This window comes from Notamacropus eugenii, chromosome 6 (genome assembly GCF_028372415.1).
Source record: "Notamacropus eugenii isolate mMacEug1 chromosome 6, mMacEug1.pri_v2, whole genome shotgun sequence".
Lineage (NCBI taxonomy): Eukaryota > Metazoa > Chordata > Mammalia > Diprotodontia > Macropodidae > Notamacropus > Notamacropus eugenii.
In genome coordinates this window covers 23,907,867-23,928,581 of record NC_092877.1, presented here as the reverse complement: position 1 = coordinate 23,928,581, position 20,715 = coordinate 23,907,867, and the positions used below count along the sequence as shown (strand labels likewise).

Below are 20,715 nucleotides of genomic sequence, written 5' to 3'. Positions count from 1 at the left end.
GGGCTGGGCTCCACTCCACTCAGCGGTCCATGAGATAGACATTTCCTTTCTGCCTTCCAGGTTGCCTTTAGCTGGAAACCTCTTTCACTCTGTTGTTCTGTGGCTTCTGCTGCTCTAGAATTTGTTGAGAGTCATTTTTTACAGGTATTTTGTGGGCTGTGGGGGAAGCGCTAGAGTATATGCATCTTTCTACTCTACTATCTTGGCTTCGCCCCATCAGTCTACTTTAAGAAAAGACCATGATCAAGGCAGTATTGTATAGTAGAAAGGCAGTAGACTAGAAGATGAGACCTGGATTCTCTTATTAACTCTTCTGCTAATAGGAAGGAAGGAAATAAGCATTTATCACACTCTTACTTGTAAAGTGCTAAGCACTTTACACATATTATTTCATTTGATCCTCACAACCACCCTGGGAGATAGGTGCCATTATAATCCCCATTTTACAGGTAAGGAAATTGAGTTTAAATTGCTCAGGACACCTAGCTCTTAAGTATCTGAGGTTGGATTTGAATTGAAGTCTCCCCAGCTCCAGGCCTAGCAATATGTCTTCTATAGAATTACAGCTGGAAGGGATGTTGGTGGTCATCATCTAGATCAACCTCCTTATTTTCTAGATGAGGGAATCGAGAAGTTAGGTGACTAGCCCACAGTCACACAGGGGTTAAGTGGCAGAGACCAAATTCCAGCTCATGTCCTCTGATACCAGATTGAGAATTCTTTCTACTCTACCATTCTGGTCCTCATGGCAAGTTACTCCTACCTTGGTTAAACTCCCAACCTTGCCCCTGGCTACCTATGTGATCTGCGTTGTCATCTCACCCTCTTCACCTGGAAAATGAAGGAGGTGAAGTAGATAGGCTTCTGGGTCTCTTTTAGCAATAAATCTATGATTCTTTGATTCCTTGAGATATCAGCCTTTTGTCAAATGAAGAGGTTATGCCTTCCATTTCTGATATTTTATATGAAAATGGACATTTAGGGAACAGACAAATTATAGGAATCCCTGAAATGGTACCTGCCATTGTGGACTGAAATACCTTACAGCTTGACTCAGAAGAAGAGAGGAAATAGAGAAATTGATAGTCTTGGGAATCACTTTATAGTAATGAAAAATCCTCGACAAAGATAAAACTCAAATGGAAGAGGCAGCCGAGTAGAAGGCTGATTCACAGGGTCTTGTCAGAGAGGCAAACAAGGAGTTGCCCCATCCTACTCCCCAAGGACTAAGAAGACAATTGTAGAGCCATCTCTTCTTACAGCAATGAGCAGAAGGAAACTGACCGCCTTAAAGATGATGGCAGCTTACCTACTAACCTCTGTTACAGAGTCTGAAGAGAGAAGAATTGGTCCCTCCAAAGCAAGGTGACTCTGGCTTTGGTTCTTGGTGAATTCATTAGAGGATGATGGAGAAAATGTGTTGGAAAACCTGGCTCAGTTTGAGAAATAAGAAGACCCTATGGGGTGGTATATCACCAACTCACATCTTCCCCCCTTGGGCTCCTGTCCATCAGCCCCCTCTCCCATACAAGGTCACCTTGTGCTTTCTCACAGCCCTTTCCTCTGCTTCTGCCCAACCCAGAGCTAGGAGAAGTTCAGAAAGCCCACAGCTAAGATATTACATGAGACAGAAGCTAATTCTTTAGCTTTTCATCATCACTGGCGCACAGTATCTCACTGCAGGGACAGCAGTAGGACCTGAGCCAGAGCCATTCTGGCATACCTCACACTGTCCCTCGCTAAGTCCTTTCTCACATTCTTTAAATTACTCTATTGCTAATTCAAATTCACCTTCCCTCCTTCAGTCCAGGTTCTGATTACTCCCTTGACCTAAAGGTACTGGCGACTGCATCCTGGTGGTCTTAAAGAAGCCTGAGAGTAGGGGGGTTTTCATTCATGTTGTGTGTCTCCAATGTCTGTTAGTCTATGGATCAGCATGTAGTAAGTGCTCCTTATGTGCATTTAATTGTATACTGGGCTAAGCACTGGGCAAAGAGAGGCAAAAGGCAGCCCCTGCTCTCAGAGAGCATGTAGTCTAATAAGGAAGGAAATAGTAGGTGCTTAATACATGTTGATTGATTGATTGATCCCTGTCATCCCCTTGAAGTCCTGCAATATTTCCAGCTCTTCAGTATCCTCCCCCTGAGATGAGACTTGAACTTATAGTTCTTGTCCACCAGGGGGTTCTCCTCACCTTTGTAAACTCTCACCTTTGTAAACTAGTTTCATTGGACCATCAGAAAAGAAAGTCAGACCTGGACAGGTGTAATGGAATGGAACGACTGAAGGGGCTGGGGCAAGGTCAAATAACAGGTTTAGGAGTGGGGCAGTAGGGTTAGTAGCAGGCCAGGGAGAGGCATTTCCAAATTCAGCGTCACAGAGATGGTGGTGAGGTGTGACCACCCCTTGTGAGGCTAGGCTGGGCTGGAGGGAGATGTCATGGAATTAGAGAAGCCAAAACGTCAAGGGTTTGTCGCTGTCAATATTAAAGTCACCACGGATGAGAGTAGGGGTTTGTGGCAGAGAGGAGGCCTGTGAGCTTCCTCAATTCACTGAGAAAGAAGGGACAGTGACTGAGAGATCAGGAAGGAGCATGGCCAAGATCTAAGAAGGGTCAATAGTTGGAGTGATCTTCAGCAGAGGAGAATTTGCTTAGCAACATGGTAGGGGCACAAAAGTAACAGTGGGGATCAAAGAATATGCTGACCTTTTATCTTCTCTGGTGAGCTGAGAGGGGGCATGAATAAAGGGGTGATCAGAAGTGAAGAAGATTAGCGAGGGGTGATGGGGCTTCCAGGAAAAGCCAGGTGACAGTGCTGAGAGATGGCAGTGAGATGAGCAGGGGTTCTAAAGGGTACAGTGGGGGCAGAGGAGAAAAGAGTGGGAAATGATAGGGCTGAACTAGATAGAGGTAAGAAAGTTAGGAGCAGTAGAAAAGAAAGGGGTCTTTAACACAAGGACTCAGTATAGATCGTTAGGATAAGTGAGCCAGAAATTGGAATTTAGCAATTTAATTTAATATTAATTAATTTAATATTCACAAATATTTAGCTATAGAGCACAGTCAATACCAAGTATGGGAGGGCCGGTGTTCACAGTGGAGACAGAGGTGAGGAAGGTCACAGTGTCTAGTGTGTCCAGTCTGGCCCACTTGTTCAGCGCCCCAGTTAACACTACTTCCACCTCCCGGAAACAACAATCTACTCACTCACAATTGTGTACTTGGTCCTGAATCCCTTAGGAGTTTTTTCTAATCACAGTGAAGGAAGGCAAGAAAAAGGGAGTGACAAGTCCCAGGTCTCAGTGCTGGTAAAAGAAACAAATAGGACTAGAACCCTGCTTTACTAATTCTGGTCTATCTAATTCCTCCATCCCTTCCTTCCTTCCTTCCTTCCTCCTCCTTCCTTCCTTCCTTCCTTCCTTCCTTCCTTCCTTCCTTCCTTCCTCCTTCCTTCCTTCCTCCCTCCCTTCCTTCCTTCCTTCCTTCCTTCCTTCCTTCCTTCCTTCCTTCCTTCCTCCCTCCCTCCCTCCCTCCCTCCCTCCCTCCTTCCTTCCTTCCTTCCTTCCTTCCTTCCTTCCTTCCTCCCTTCCTCCCTTCCTTCCTTCTTTCCTTCTTTCCTTCCTTCTTTCTTCTCTCTCTCCTTCCCTCCCTCCCTCCTTCCCTCCTAAGAGGCAGCTTTGGAAATAGCTTTCAAGTTCCTCTAGCTACACATTGGCCCATTGGATACAGCTATTTTCATGAGCCACCATAGAACAGGGGTATTTAAAAATGCTTACTGAATGAGCAACAGCAGGCAAGAGTGAAGAGACAATATGGTAAAGTGGAAAGGTGGCGGGCTTGTCTTCAGAAGGAACTCAGTTCCAGTGCTCCCTCTCACACATCCTTGTGTGACTGTGGAAAGTCAGTTCATCTCTCTGAGGCTCAGTTTCTTCATCAGTGAAGTGGGAACAAAACCTATCTCGGTAATTCTGAGACTCCTGAAATCCTATTCACAAGACAATGTAAAGTGCTGGATAAATGTCAGCTGTGAAGTTAATTTGAGGTTTATAAATACTCAAGTAAACTACAAAGCAAGATACTATCCACCTCCAGAAAAAGAACTGATAAACAGAAGTATGCTTAGCATGATTTTACACATGTATACATGTATATTTTTACGTCCACCCACCCACCCACCCACCCATCCATCCATATATTTTACCTGCATACATATATATTTGTCAAATGACCTTCTTTGGTGTGGGTTGGGAGGGAGACAGTTCAGAACTTAAAATGGAACAAAAAATTGAATTAAATTTTAAGAATGTCAGTTATTATTGCTGGTTTTGTGACTTTAGTCAAGCTGTTTAACTTCTGTGAACCTCAGCTTTCTCATCTACGTATAAAATACGTACAATAATAGACTACCTACTGTATTGAGTTCACATTAGGAAAGTCTTCTATAAGCCTTTAAGGGATGGGGGCTAGTTTTGTAGTTTCCTTGGTTTAGGGGATTCCCAGATCAGGAAACTTCCTTTATCTATGTAAGCCAGCACCTCCTATATACACACCTTCCAGGTTTAGAGAGCCACTGAGAGCAGCAGTTCTCAAACTGTTTGGTCTCATGACTCCTTTACGCTCTTAAAAGTCATCGAGGATCCAAGGACCTTTTGTTTATGTGGGCTATCTGAATCAATATTTACTGAGTAAGAAATTAAAACTGATAGATTTTTAAAATGTTTATCAATTCCTCAAAAATAACAATAAACCCACTGCATATAAACATAAATAATACGTATTTATGAAAAGTAACAGTGAAAAATTAGTGAGAAGAGTGGTATTTTTTTACATATTTTTGCAGATCTCTTTAATGTCTGCTTTCACAGAAGACAGCTGGATTCTCAACTGCTTCTGCATTCAATCTGTTGATATATATTGTTTTGGTTGAAGTATATGAGGAAAATCTGGCTTCACACAAACGTGTAGTTGGAAAAAGGAGGAGTGTTTAAATAGGCAAATAATGTCAGTATAATTATGAAAATAGTTTTGGCCTCATGGACCCATTGAAAGGGTCTCAGGGACCCTCAGGGGTTCACCCACCACACTTTGAAAACTTCTGGCTTAGTATACTAAGGAGTTAAGTGACTTGCCCTAGGGTCGTAGAGCCAGTATGTGACTTGAATTCAACCCAGTCCAGGTCTGAGGCAGCTGGTGGTACAATATATAGAGCATAGGGCCTGGAGTCAAGAACATCTGAGTTCAGATCCAGCCTCAGGCACTTACCAGGTGTGTGACCCTGGGTAAGTCACTTAACCTATTTGTCTCCATTTCCTTAACTGTAAAATGGGGATAATACTAGTTCCTGCCTCCCAAGGTTGATGTGAGGATTAAATGAGATAATATTTGTAAAGCACTTAGCACATCGCTGCTTAATAAATGCTTATTTCTTTCCCATCCGCAAGGTCATGCTGTCGCTCATCAGACTTAAAGAACTCTATAAATGTGGCTTCAGAGAACTAAAGCGGTAAGGGACCCCAGAAGTCATCTGCTTCAACCCTTTCTTAATTTACAGGTGTGGTAACTGAGTCCCAGGAAAGGTAAATGACTTGCTCAATGTTACAGGAGATGTGAGATTTGGACCTGTCTTCTGACCCCAAGAGCCTCTGCTGTATAGACCTTGCAGCACTATCTCCAAGCTATTATAAATTCAGAGATCTCTATGACCTAAACATTTCTTAGACGTATTTCAGGACTGGGTCTGATCACTCTAACAATCTCTAATATGCATGGGCTAGACATTTTTCTGGCCACAAAAAAACCATCAAGGATGTATCCCCCATACACTCAGTCGGTGATCGGCACAATCTCCTTTCCTGGACTGGGAGTTCTGAAAGTTGCTATCATACTTCAGAGACTCTGTTCCGTGATTCATTTTGCAGACACAGATTGGTTTTTGCGTATATTCCACAATCTGGGCTGTGTCATGTCCCATGCATCATGAGGGACTAAACGACACAATGAATGAGGAATTTGTTTTTGTGAGTGTGGGAGCAGACCAGCAGATGGGCTCTGTTCCATTTCTGCTGCTCAGAATTCTCATTATGGAATGATGGGGCCTGTCATATGGGCTGGGTGAGAATGCTATTCTGGGGAGTTATAGGAGTCCAAGAAATGGACAGATGAAGGAAGTTACAAGGTTTGTAGAGGCTCAAGCACTGGGACTGTCCACAGCCCAAAGACCTGTACTCAGACTCGATTTAGGCTGAAGACTGGGCCAGACTCCAAAAGTCTAATACTCAAGTGTATCTTATGTGGGTGTTCCTTTCAACAATACAGATTGCAACCTCTCCATGACTCTCCATCCCATGTCACTCTCATCCATGACCTCCTCTAGGTTTGCTATGGAAAGAAAGGATTCAGTCATTGATTGGGAAATGGTCTGGGGTGAGGGTGGGGTCTTCCTTGTGTTCTCTAGATATCATAAAGATATACAATTACACAGTCCCAGGAGAAGTTTAGAGAATTTATATTTTCTAAGCTTACAGAAGACAAAAATCCTTAAATAGCTTTCCATGTGCTATTGAATATTGTTTAAATTCTTCAGCTTGGCATTCAAGGCCCTATGAAATCTGGCTCTAATTCAACCTTCTCATCTCATCTCATCTCATACTGCTCTCTTAGACATGTAGCTGAACTGGACTACCTGCTATTTCCTGGCGTGTCCCTTATTTTTATTTTTTTTGCCCCGTGTCTTTATTCACTTTTTCCTATTCTTGGAATATCCTTCTGTGCATTACCAGATCTCCAGTTTTTGACATCCTATCTATTGGCCCATGGTTGACATTAGATGTTACCTCTTTCATGAAACTTGCCTTGATTTATTCAGCTGGAAGTGATTTCTTCTTCATTTGATATAAAAATTATAATAGCCATAATCACAAAACCCATAATGACCTGTGTATGATATGTAAAAGTCTGCTAAATACTTTAGCATATTTTTACTACATTTGAACTTCACAGCAACCTTAGGCAACAGCTACTGCTGGTATTTTGTAGTTATTATTATCAATATTTTAAAAAATTTGTATTGGTATTTTTATTTTAACATTGCCATTATTTTCAAATATAGCCATCCTCCTTCCCTCTCCAGTCTTCCCTTAAAATAAAGTGTTAAAAAAAAATGAGAAAAGATCAGTTCAGCAAAACTAACCAGAAAACCCTTGAGTATGACAGTATATTTAACGTTCTGTACTCATAGTACCCCCACTTCTGCAAAAAAAAATTAAAAATAGCAGGGAGTTGTCTTTTTTCATTTCTTTTCTGGGGCCAGGTTTAGTCATTATAATTACATAGTAATTAGTTTGCATTTCACATGTCACCTCAGTTCCACATGCTCCAAGCAGTTCCATGTAAGGTCATGTCTCTTGGTAAGCCAGACCTAGGGTTGGGCTCATCCTTTGGTAAGAAGTCATTTCCAAAAAGTCAAAGTACAATTGGTATCAACTGAGGATCCAGTATTTTCCAGCTTCACATGTTCATGATGGTGCCTCCAGGGCTAGGCATATTCATCTTGTAATGACCTTATGGTCACCTACAATCAATAAAAGAAACACAAAGCAGAAGAGGTTCCCCCCTGTTTAAAGGAGATAGTCAGGAACCAAGATTATGCAGTGAATTATGGAATATGTAATAAATAGGTAATAAAGGCTGCCTGAGCCTTTGCTCTAGATACCATGTGAGACTAGTAGTCATGCTGTTGGCTTGATGGAAGGCACCAGCCCTGTCCTTATCCCTCCAAGAAGACACTGAATAATACTTGTTCAATGTAACTCAGGTGTGTATGGGAAAGCTACCCATGCTGGAATACTTCATACCTCTCGCAGAGGTGTGGTCTCTTGTTCACTGTCTCAGCTGGCTTGTTCATTCTAACCTACTCTCATACTGGCAGGTATAGGTTCCTAGGAAAGGACCACCACCATGAGTTTATACTCAAACTTTCCCAAGGTTCTAGGGTCATACTATTGTGGAGGAATATACTCTTTTGTCCACCACTTTAGCTTTCAAGTCCCCACTGGTGCATTTCCATTTACACAGCCAGCCATACACAATGATGACACATTTAGATCTTAAACATAACTATTTACTTAGTAATAAGGGAAAGAAGTAATAATATTATAGGTACTCATATAAAAAATAAATGCATGAATAATTAATAATTAAAACATATATAAACTTAGGTCATTCTCTCCTATCAGAGCAATCAGTGTCTATGGGGAGGAATAGGTACACACTCAAAGAAATCTAACAAAGAACCACATGAGGGAGGAAAACCCATTTGCTCAGGGAAACTCACAGCTCTGGACTTTGGGCTTGAATGTGACTGTTTTGTTCAAGGATATCAGCACCACATGAAGCTACTAATTATTTGTTAATATTAATAAATGTTAACTATTTGTTTTACTACTCTCCAGCTGGGCAAATCTCTTTCTATTTAAACTAACCACATATTTACAAGTTCTTTTAACTTACAGTCATCCTTAGAAAAGCATTAGAAAAGTGTTAATTCAACTATTAATTCAGCTAGGGGCCCGCAGAGAACTACAAAACTCACCAGACTGTCTGTCTGGGCAATACAAGCTCAGCTAGCTATTTACCACTAGGATGTTGCATTATCCTAGCAGATCATAGCAGAAAGAGCTCACAGGAAAACGGCTCAGATTGATTTTCTGGACACCAGTTTAGCCAGCTTTTTAATCACTATGACTCTGTATAACTGAGTTAGATCTGAGTGTCTCTTCCTACGCAGCAAAGCAGCAACAAAACCTGTCTTTCCTCCTTCTTAGCAGAGAGGGAAACCAAGAGCAGAAGGAACTTCTGAGAGGCTTCACCTCTCTTAAGCTCTAGATGGCCTTAAAGGGCAATATCTTCCAATGAGCTTAAACCTGTATTCCATCAATGGGGAACTAGCACTTGATGCCTTCTTCGCAGTTGATTGCATCTGTTGCTGGTTTCTTTCTGTTGATTTCTTCAAACAGCTCTGGCAGGGCTGCTTTTTGACTGCCCTCTTGAGTCTTTCCTCTCTTATCAGGCATCTTTTCACTCTTTTTAGTAAAACGCAGAGCCTTTAAGTAACTCAGTAACTTGTCTTACATTTATGAGATGAAAACTCACCTGATTTCCTTCATGAAATCAATTGCCCTTATTTAATCACATTATTTTTCATTAATTTTTTTTTTTTACTTTCATACAGATAAGCAAGGAAACAATGTACTACAGGGCTAGTTTTTAATCAGTTTTCAAAACAGTCCTTTATTTGTGTCTGTGTCTTTGAAAGCTATGTTTCTTCATATTCACATTTTATCATTTTTTAATGAAGAGAAGTTCAATAAAAGTTCTTTCTCTGTCCTCCTGAACCATAAAACTATTTGTTTATAAATGAGGAATCACCCTACATCTTTTAAAAGCTGATTTAAGCCTTTGTATTTATGCCACAGTTCATTTTCTGTCCCAAACTGCTCAAATCCTATATGATAACTATGTTTCTTTACATACACATTTTAGCAGTTTTTACTAAACCAAAGTTCCTTTTTTGTTCCTTTTAGGAATTAAACAGTTGATCTATAAAAAAGGCAATACCTTATATTCTTTTCCAGTTGATTTAATTATTTTTCTTTACACAAAAGTGCTTTCTTCCTGTCCCTTTCAGCACTAAGCTGCTTTATATGAGAGGTCAGTATCTAGCACAGTGTTTTGCAAATAGTAGGAGTTTGATAAATGCTTATTAAATGTAATCAAACTGAACAAACAGCATTTCTTCTGCCTCTGCCTTCCCCATTCTAGGTAAGGATAATAACTGTCCCCTTAAGAGCAGTAGAAAATATACCTCGTTACTTTATGCAAATTATTCAGTAAGATATAGAGAAGGCTGACATCTATATGAATGTCAGATCTCCATGTATGGGGATGATAGATTTGTAGATTTAAAACTGGGAACGGATCTTATACATAATCTCATTTTGTAGATGAGGAAACATAGGTAAAGAGGCTTGCCCAAACTCACACAGCTAGTTTGTAGCAGAGCAGGGCTTTGAACCCAGGTTCTCTGACATGAGATTTTGTATTCTTTCCACATCACAAGACCTCTCTTTTGAGCATGTAAACCCCTTTTGGGCGAAGTTGTTAAATATGTATTTTTCCCTTGCTGTTTAAATTTGGCAAGTTCTGTGCTCTGGCTTAATGATTTCCTTCCGACAGATGATATTCTATTAGGAAACAGAATGCAAATCAGAGTGCAACTTTAAGCCTGGAGTGGGTGGGATACTATTATGTTACATTATACTTTTGAAAATGCTTCCATGATATTAATTTAGCATCGACCTGCTTATTAGGATTCCATTATTAAAGGAAACAAGTAGTAAAAATCATTAAGAGCATTTTTACAGATTTTTGGTACTGACTTAACTCATTCCTTCCCCATTAAACTGGAGCTGAAGATGTCTCATTCAGAAGTATCAAGTACAATACTATTTCCTAACTGTTGCTAAACATAGAATTTTTTCCCAGTATATTTTTTCTGATAAGACTCATAGGTTTGTCACTGTTGGTATCTAAACTAAGGGATGTATGAGCCAGGGCTGGATGATTTCCCAGCCCACAATCTGAGAAGCATTTTATAAGTGCCTGCTATGTGTCAGGAACTCTGCTAGGTGCTGGTGGTAATAATAATATTGATGGTGATGATGGTGATAATATCTAGCATTTCAAGAACGCTTGGAAGTGTGCAGAGCTCTTTACAAATATTATCTTATTTTCTTCTATTATCCCCATTTTACTGTTGAAGAAACTGAGGCAGATACCAGTTAAATGACCAGTCCCTAATCACACAACTAGTATGTATCTAAAGCTAGCTTTGAATTCAGTTTGAATTAAAGGAGTCTTCCTGACTTCAGGCCTGTGCTCCATCCATCTGCGGCTTTCAAAGACAGAACAAACAAAAAACAGTCCTTTCTCTCAAGGAGGTATATAACATGTAAATAAATTTGCCAGTTCTTGATGAAAGATTACCTTCCTAATATGTCTTCCTCATCAGCTTCTCAAAAGTTCCTGAAATTTCACAGGAGTCAATGTGTTACAGTGGGAAGTGGATTCAGAGCTGGAGGACCTGAGTTTAAATATCAACTCTTCTCTTTACTTCCTATGAATTAAGTACACATGTAGACCTTGGGCAAATCAGTCAACTTTTGTGGACCTCAGTTTCCTCATATGTAAGGTGAGGGTGTTGATTTAAATTCCTTGTAGCTCTCAGTCTAAGATCTTGTAACCTCCAGAGCCTTCAGTCAAAGAATTTCAAGGCATGTTAATACCTCCAGAAATGGGAACCATATCAAGGCATTATCAGCCATTAATACTTTGTTTCCATTTAGTTAATTAGACTATTTGTAGATATGGAAGGAATTTTAGAGGTCATTAGGCTAACCCCTTATACTGAGGCTTGGAAAAATTAATGGCTCGCCCAAGGGACTAGGGGTCTTTTCCACTTTTATCTTTTTATCTCTTTTCTTAGGTAATTGTTTAGTTTATTTTAACCAGTCCTTTTGAAAATTTAGACTATCTAATCAATACCCCTCCTCCCTTCCACAATCCACTGTTATTCTCAATTAGAAAGGATTTTCTGGACTGGATACTTTTTGATCATAGAATCCCAGAACTTAATGGCCAAGGAAAAGAGGGAAGGACTGCCATCAGTCTATCTGGAGTCATGGTGAGGTATAGGTTAGACTGGGAGGTAGGAGGCCCAAGTTCATATGCTTGCTCTGTGCTTTTTAACCATGTGACTACGGGCAAGCTACTTAGCAGAATTCTGTTAAGTCTGTTTTTTATATATAAAATGGAAATAATACTTGTCCTGTCTTTCTGATGGAGTTGTTTTGAGGAAAGTGCTTTGTAAATTTTGAAATTTGTTATGTAAATATAGGCATACCTCAGAGGTATTGTGGGTTCAGTTCCAGACCACCCCAATAAAGTGAGTCACATGAAGATTTTGGTTTCCCAATGCATATGAAAGTTATGTTTACACTATACTATAGTCTGTCAAGTGTGAAATAGTATTATGTCTGAAAACAATGTATATCCCCTTAATTAAAAGATACTTTAATGCCAAAAATGCTAACCATTATCAGCCTTCAGCGAGTCAGAATCTTTTTTGCTAGTGGAGGGTCTTGCCTTGATACTGATGGCTGCTGACTGCTCAGGGTGGTGGTTGCTGAAGGGTGGGGTGGCTGTGGCAATTTCTTAAAATAAGACAGAGATGGAAGTTTGCCACCTCAATGGACTCTTCCTTTTTCTTGAACACTTAGAGGCCATTGTAGGGTTATTAACTGGCCTAATTTCTATATTGTTGGGTCTCAGGGAATAGTGAGGCCAGAGAAGAGGGAAAGAGCTAAGGAACCATGCCAGTGGAGTAGTCAGAGCACATACAACATTTATCGATCTTATGTGGGTACAGTTTGTGGTGCCCCAAACCAATTACAATAGTGACATTGAAGATCACTGATCACAGATCTCCATAACAGATATAATGATAATAAAAAAGCTTGGAATATTGCAAGAATTACCAAAATGTGACCCAGAGCCACCATGTGAGCACATGCTGTTGGAAAAATGGCACTTGTTCCACATAGGGTTCCCACAAACCTTCAGTTTGTAAAAAATGGAATAACTACTAAGCACAATAAAATGAAGTATGCCTGTGTCAGTTATTGTTTGGGACACAGTGAAATGGCCACACTGGGATCTGAAGGACAAGAAAGAGTCTGGACTGGCTAAGTTGAGTTTATGGAAAAGGGAAGTCACCAAGGTCCAGTGGAAAGAGGGCTAGGTTTGGAGTTAGTGTAGCAGAGTTTAAATTCTCTCTCTCTTGCTCATTGTCTGTGTGACCCTGAAGAAGTTGCTTAAACTCCCTAGACTTCTCTCTCCTCACCTGTGGATGGGGGAGTGTTGGCCTTATTAACTTTGGGCATTCCTTCCAGCTCTAAATTTATGCTTCTGTGATATATGAACTAGGCCTTTGCCATGTTACCCATTAGATGTTAAATCTTGGCTTCATCTATCAATGGTCTAAATAAAATACCTCTGTTTCTCATTCAGGAAGAGTCAGTCAGCAAGCATTTATTAAGCACCTACTATGTGCCGTACCCTATACTGAGAGCCAGGGATACAAAGAAAGGCAAAAAAAAAAAAGTCCCTGCTCTCAAGGAGCTCATAGTCTAATGGGTGAGACATCATATCAGCAACAACGTACAAACTATGTACAGAATGAATTGGAAATAACTAGCAGAGGGAAGGCACTAGATTTATGGGGAATGGGAAAGGCTTCCTGTAGAAAGCGGGATTTTAGCTGGAACTTGAAGGAATCCAGGGAAGTCAGGAAGTGAAAATGAGGTAGGAGAGAGTTCCAGGCATGGGAAACAACCAATGAAAAGGTTGGAGTTAGGAGATGAAGGGCCCTGTTCAAGGAACACCAAGGACACCATGTGCAGTTTTAAGAAGAAAAAAGATAGGAGAAGGTTACGTTAGGAAGGACTTTAAAAGCTAGAGGATTTTCTGTTTTATTCCGGGGATAATTGGAAGCCATTGGAGTTTATTGAATGATGGTGCTATATGACTTAGTTAGACCTGTCAATAAGGAAAATCACCTTGACAGCTTAGTGGAGGATGGACTGGAATGAGGAGAGACTTGAGGCAAACTGACACACCAGCAGGCTATTGTAGTAGTGAAGGTGTGAGGTGATGAGAGTCTGGTGACGGAATCAAAGGAAAGAAGGGGATATAGAAACAATAGAACTTGGCAACAGATTGGATATGGGGATTGAGAGAGAATGAGGAGTCAAGGATAACATCTAAGTGTTGCATTTAAGTGTCTAGGAGAATGGTGCTATCTTCTTCAATAATAGGGAAATTAGGAAAAGAAGGAGGTTTTGGGGGAAAAGATAATGAATTCAGTTCTAGACATGTTGAGTTTAAGATTTCTTTGGGGTATCTAGTATGAAATGTCCAATTGACAACTGCAGATGCAAGAATGGAGGGCAAGAAAGATATTAGGATTAGAAAAATAGTTCTGAGAATTATGTGCATTCAGATGATAATCAAATTAATGGGAGCTTATGAGATTACCAGGCAGATAGCATAGAGGAGAAAGAGAAGAAGGCTCAGGTGGACTCCCATGATTAGTAGGCATGACATGGTTGAGGATCTAGCACAGGACACTGAGACAGAGTGCTCTGACAGGTAGAAGAAGAGCCAAGAGAAAACACTGTCAGAAAAAACCTAGTGAGAAAAGAGTATCAAGGAGAAAAGGAATTTTGGGAATTAAGGAGAAGGATTGGTGCAGTTATCAACAAGTATTTATTAAAACCTGCTTACCACATGCTAGGCACTGGGGATACAGAGACAAAAATGAAACAGCCTCTACCCTCTGGATCTTACATTCAACCAGAGCATAGGATGGTGTCTAAGGAAGATCAAGGTGAGGACTAGTTGCTGGCCCTGGACAGGCACAGGATGATATGAATATGCTAGGCAACTGGGAGGGGGCAGGGCATCCTCATGGGGCAAGGAAGGAGGAGGTTGTAGAGAGGTTGGTACTGCTTCATAACCCTCTCCTGCTTATTCTGCTAGTGACGGTGCTTGCCCATCCTCAATCATCCACAGGCTTTATTACATCAGGTAATAAAGTATATAGATCAAGCATGTGCCACCCTAGGGAAAACATGCAGCCGATTTAAGGTGAATCAAGCATTCCCATCAAGGCCCCCTCTCCTGGCTAAGATCGATATTGTCAGGCATCTTTTCAGATGTGGAGTGGGTTCAGCAGAGCGGGCACACCTTTGTGCGCATCATCTTGATGCTGCCCACATGTGTGTATGTGTATGTATCTGTGTGTATATGTGTATGTTGTTCAGTTGTTTTAGTCATGTCTGACTCTTTTATGAGCCCATTTGGGGTTTTCTTGGCAAAGATACTGGAGTGATTTGCCATTTCCTTCTCCAGCTCATTTTATAAATGAGGAACTGAAGCAAACCAGGTTTGTTAATTGATTTGCCCAGGGTCACACCACTAGTAAATGTCTGAGGTCAGACTTGAACGCGTGAAGATGAGTCTTCCTTACTTCAGACCTGGCACTCTATTCCCTTTGCGCATACATACATGTGTACATATAACACATACATATATGCATATAAAATTCAGCTTCTTTATTTTTATCTACCTCATCCTTCCCTTACACAAAGAAACAGATGATAACATATGGCCTTATGCTATAGATTAACAAATGACTTCCATCTGTAATGCCTCCTTGTTTTTCCTCTGGCCTATGCTGATCTGGACAGTTTCTCTCTCTCTTTCTGCCTGTCATTTCTATCCTTTAGCCCCACTTGTGTCTCTCTCCCCCCTTTCCCCTCTTTCTTCTCTGTCTCTTTCCATACCCCTCTCTCCCCCTTTCATCTCCCTCTCTCCCTTTCCCTCCTTCTCTCTCTCTCTAAGTATGTTTTTCTGAATACTTTTATCTTTATATTACGATCATTTCACCCACCCTCTCCCTTCCAGACAGAACTTTCCCTTGTGACAAAGAAAAAGAATAAGCAAAAACAACCTGTACAAGGACCCCATCTGACAATGCATACGTTAATGTGTGTCAGTGGCCGCTCCACCTCTATGCCATGACATGGGAGGAGGTATGTCTCTTCTACTGTTCTCAAAAATCTTCTTTGTTTTTTTTTAATTGCTCACAAACGCATGTTCAGCATTCTCTTCATTTATAAAACTGATTGTTGTGTGTATCATTTTTTATTTCATGCTGAACCCAGATCACTGGATCACAAGTTTAGATTTAAAAGTGACCTCAGAGGTCATCTAGTTTAATCCTCTCAACTTCCAGATAAGGAAACAGAAGTCTAGGGGTTAAATAACTTTCTCAATTCACATTGGTAATAAATGAATAAATGACAGAACTGCATGGAAACTCTGATTCCAAATCCATCACTTTTTCCACTGGGTCACACCCAAATCTCTCTGAATTCCTGAGGTTTTTTTTTTTTTTAAGCTACAGCCTGATTGATCTGTACCTACTGTATTTACAATTCTTTGCTATAGCAATGAGGGCTGCAACTGAGTATTTTGTTATATATTGGACTTCTGTTTCTCTTTGACCTTCTTGGAGTATATGCCTAATAGTAGTGGGATTTCTAGGTCAAAAGGTAAGGATGCTTAGGTCACTTTTCTTGGCATAATTCCAAATTGATATTCAGAGTGTGCTATGTTCCCATAGCTTCTCCAGCATCTGATATTCCCATTTTCTGTTATCTTTGACAGTTTACATATGTGAAGTGAAATCTCAGCCTCTCACATTTCTCTGCTAGTGATTTGTTTCATGTTTTCATATGGTAATTAATAGTTCCCATTTCTTTATTTAAAAACTATGTGTTTTATATCCTTTGAATACTTACCCTATTGTGGAATGGCTCTTGGCATTCTATGTTTATGTCAATTCTCTTTTTGAATATTTTGAATATCAGACTTTTATTAATGATTTTTGATGCAAATATTTTTTTCCTACTCAGCTGTTTCTCTTCTTAGTCTATCTCCCTTGATTTGTGAAAACTTTTACAAAATTTTATGTCATTAAAATTGTCCTTGTTATCTTTTTTATCCCTTATTTGGTTCAGCATTCTCCCCATAGCCATGACTATCAAAGGTTGACCCGGATTTCTTTATGAATCACTGAGACAAGATGAAGACACTTTTCCAACCAATTAATCTCTAAGTCATAGTGAATGACAAAGTTGTAACTAGGACATCTTGTACCTGGAGCAAGTGCTGATCCTGGAAGGGTCCCTAGGCGCGCTGTGGGGAAGGGACCCTGGAGCAACTTTCAAGTTTTTATACTGCTAAAAGATGAGCTACTCTAGCTGGAGGTGTGTATATGTGTGGTGGGGGTGGGGGCAGCTTAATATTATCCTAGTTATAGTTCTGGTTAACAGTCTTTCTGTAAGACTACTGCTCTTGGCACCTGCATAGTTCAGAAAGACCAGTTACAACTCTGGTGTTCATTAGTGGTGTTTACTCATGTTAGAACTAAGAGGCTGGCTGCTACCTACTTCTCTTTTTAAAAGCTTGGGTCTTGGATGCTTTCAAAAACTATTGTCACTTATACATCCTTAATTAGGGTTTTCAGAGGGGGTGGCTGAGTTGCTGCGATTTTGCCTTCTCTCCCTGGGGGAATGGGGGAGGGGAGATACTTTCCTTTTTCTATCAACAGTTGGTCTCATTTCTGCATTAAGAGGGTGGAAACTTGGTTCATCCCTGCCTTTCCTCGAGGCAACCCATTCAGTGGCTCACCCATCCACCAGGCCGTGTGATCTTAACTCGGGAGGCAGTGTCCTGGCTCCTTTCTTCTCTTCTAAATTGCCGAGCAAAAATCCCGAAGAGTCCTTTTGTGCCAATGCCCTACTTTCCCAACACTCCCTCTGGAAAACCAGGTGGGGCAGAGAGATGATGGCCTCTTGTTTGGGTTAAGTTCTTAGCTTGAGGTTAACTGTTGAAAGATCCACAGAAAGAAGCCAGGTTAGGGAGATGTTTTGCTTAATACACAGTGCCTGAACTGAATTTACGATTAAAGTGGTGGTTATAATGACACATGCGTTGTACGTATTCTGGCAACGAACTACAGAACTCCTCTGCTGTGGTACAGGGTCTGATTGAAGTGGCATGGGCTCTTCTCACCAGTTCCCAGTTCCCACTGCTTGGGAAAATTGTCATGACTGTGAGGAATGTTCTGAGTTGGAGAACTAATAAAGAAGAAGGAATAATTTCATGTGGACTCTAGAGGTAGATGCAGTATAAACACTGTGTCAACTGACTATTTAAAGGATGTTTGCTCTTTATTGTTTGATTTGTTACAAGGAAGGAATCAATAGGAAAGGAACGGTTGGGGGAAATGACTGTGCTACAAAAACAAAAGGCAGAAATAAAACTGAAAATGAAGTCAAGTGAGAGGAAAAAGATAAAATTATAGTCCACTGTGATCTTCCCTCTCATGAATGTAGGTACCCCTCCCTTGTCAATCTCCTAATGGCTCTATCCCCCTTTGTTATGTAATCTCTCTCTCTCTCTCTCTCTCTCTCTCTCTCTCTCTCTCTCTCTCTCTCTCTCTCTCTCTCTCTCTACCCTCCTCCTCCCTTGCTGTCCTGTCCTGTCTTGTCCTGTCCTGTCCTGTCCTGTCCTGTCCTCTCCTCTCTTCTGTCTTTACCTTTACTTTTACCTATAGCATCCTTCCCCCACAGCTATCAACAGTCCTTGGAAATATTAGAAGAGTAATCAGTAAAATGTTTCCCACGAGACTGGACATATGCTTTGGCTTTTGGCTGAGTCAACATATACCTACTGGGATAATACAGCAATTCCTAGTTTTCTTCTCAGTGCTCATGAGTAGGAGGTTGTGTTGAAGATGACTGGCAGCTGAGTCAGAAGGAGGCACCTGCTCTGAGGCCTATCAAGGAAATAAGGAAAAAGGTTCTCCTTTCTCTTTTGTACCTTTCTCTGGTTTCACACACTTTTTTAGACTTACAGGAAGGAGAAGAAGATTTCCCTTCTCGCTCCCCCCGCAGAGGCAGTGGCAGCTTACAACCACATGACTCTCTCTTGCCTAGGTGAACTCAAGTCTCTGGATAGCACTTTCCATCCTCCTCCTCTTCCTCCTTCCTGGAGCACAGGCCTGTAGTTATAGATCCTGATAAATGGCCTTGTTGTCTTGTTGAAAGTCCCAAAGTTCTGAAGTCAGGTGGATGCCAATCAAAGGGAGGTTCTTAGAAAAGAAATCACTTCTGTCAGGCTATACTGTAGCTTATTGGCTAATGAAAATCCAAGACACACACTGGCTGGCCAGGAGACTGGACCTTGTGTGTTCCTTAGATGGTACAAGTTTGTGGTGAAACTGATCAATAATTTTTATCTTTTATTTTTTTGGTGATGGGCCAGTCCTATAACGAGTGTATTGGCTTATTTGAGATGTTCATCATGAGTACCTTTTGGTCCTTTGATGTCTTAAGTATTTATTGTAGTAGAGGTCATAAATGCCTGATAATCACTTGGTATGTTGAGTATATTTTCTCTAAGGGACCCTGTTACACACATTTTAGAATGGGGGGACCCTAGACATAAATTATATCTAAGCTTTGTTTTATGAGCCAGAAAAAGAGGGAAATCTGACTCCCTTTTGGGGGGTTTTCCTTGAATGAATTCAGGTCCATAAGAGTTTTGACAGCCCCTTCTCTATTAGCTGCTCAGCATGGTTTCTTCCATCCTCCTGCTCCAGGAAAAGCTTATCACCAGGAATCTTTTCATCTTGGAGACTGTTTCAACTTTGGTACTCATATCTAATTGTACCCCCTATTTCCTCTTTCCCATTGACTGAAGGGCAGAACAAAACACTCCTCCCAAAGTCTTCCTTTAAAGCTTTTAAATCTAGGCTCTCTTTAAAGGAAGGTTTTGGGAGGAGTGGGCTGGAGAACCTTCTGCCTGAAGGCCACATGTGGTCCTCAAGTGTGGCCTTTTGATTGACTCCAAACTTACAGAACAAATCCCCTTAATAAAAGGATTTCTTCCATAAAACTTGGACTCAGTCAAGTTCAGAAGGCCACATGTGGCCTCCAGGCTGCATGTTCCCCACCCCTTATCCCAATTCATTTCCTGCCAGCTTCTTGGCTTGGTTGTAGCTCCATCAGCATTGTTCTCTGCACCCAGATCCTTCTGGCTCCCTTCTACTCCTCCCATTTCCAGCTTCCTTCTGTCTGTTATCTTCATTCCTCAGATTATAAACTCCTTGAGGACAGAGACTACATTTCTTTTTCTTACTTGTATCCCAGCATTTGGAACAATGCCTGGCATGTGGTAGGATGCTTAATAAATGCCCATTATATTGTATTGTTGGGCCCCCTGGATTGGGAATCACACAAGCATCATTTAGGAAACAGTTTACCTGTTAAGATTTTTAAAAAGGTAATAAAATGTTAACAATAAACATGTCTATCTCAGAAGGGACAATCATTTCAATTTCTTCCAACTCTACAGGATAGAACCTTACTTTCATTGTCTCTTCCTTTTTCAGGGGTTAAAAAAAAAGTTCAAGTGCCTAATGTTGACCTCCAAATTTTTGCCATGATCAGTAGAAGAAAACATTAGTCATTCATATGACGTCTTCCACAAAGGGACACTGGCATGCCTTGTCGTTGCATTAATGTCTCTGGGAACTTGATACCTACTTGTCTTTTTTCTCTTAGCATTACTCCTTCTCAGTTTGGCTGGGAGGGATGCTGGTCACTGCTGCTCACACTTACTGACTTCTCTGCTAGTGGAATGGGAAGCTTTGTCACTGAGCACAGATTTAAGGCGCGTCACACACACAGACACTACAGCTATATCTCTTCATCTCTGATGGTTTCTTATTTGCATCTCGAAGGTCTCACATTCAGTAATGTTTGTGTATTTTGTGTGGGACCCTGAAAAAAACTGCTTTCGTATAATCTTAAGCCCAAAGTCTCTTGGGAGGTGAAGTCTTTGGGGTGAAAACACTCCAGCACTATCTGCACATACCCACTATTATATAGCAATGATACAATGAATGGGGACTAGCTAAAATAGAGGATGACTGCGATCATTTCCACTTCTTGAAGAAGTTAAAG

At 40.8% G+C, this 20,715-nt stretch overlaps 1 long non-coding RNA gene across 5 annotated transcripts in view; it reads left to right on the top strand.

Moving 5' to 3' along the window:
* Window positions 1-20,715, top strand: part of LOC140510549 (uncharacterized) — a 131,983-nt gene that overhangs the window by 9,435 nt on the left and 101,833 nt on the right. Inside the window, exon 2 of one of the 5 annotated variants that reach the window (XR_011969284.1) lies at window positions 5,443-5,504. The exons of 3 other annotated variants lie outside the window; for them this stretch is intronic. This is a non-coding gene — a long non-coding RNA (uncharacterized lncRNA). Of the gene's footprint in view, window positions 1-4,183; window positions 5,505-20,715 lie in introns of those variants that run through there. One more of the 5 variants, XR_011969282.1, reaches the window with a different exon arrangement.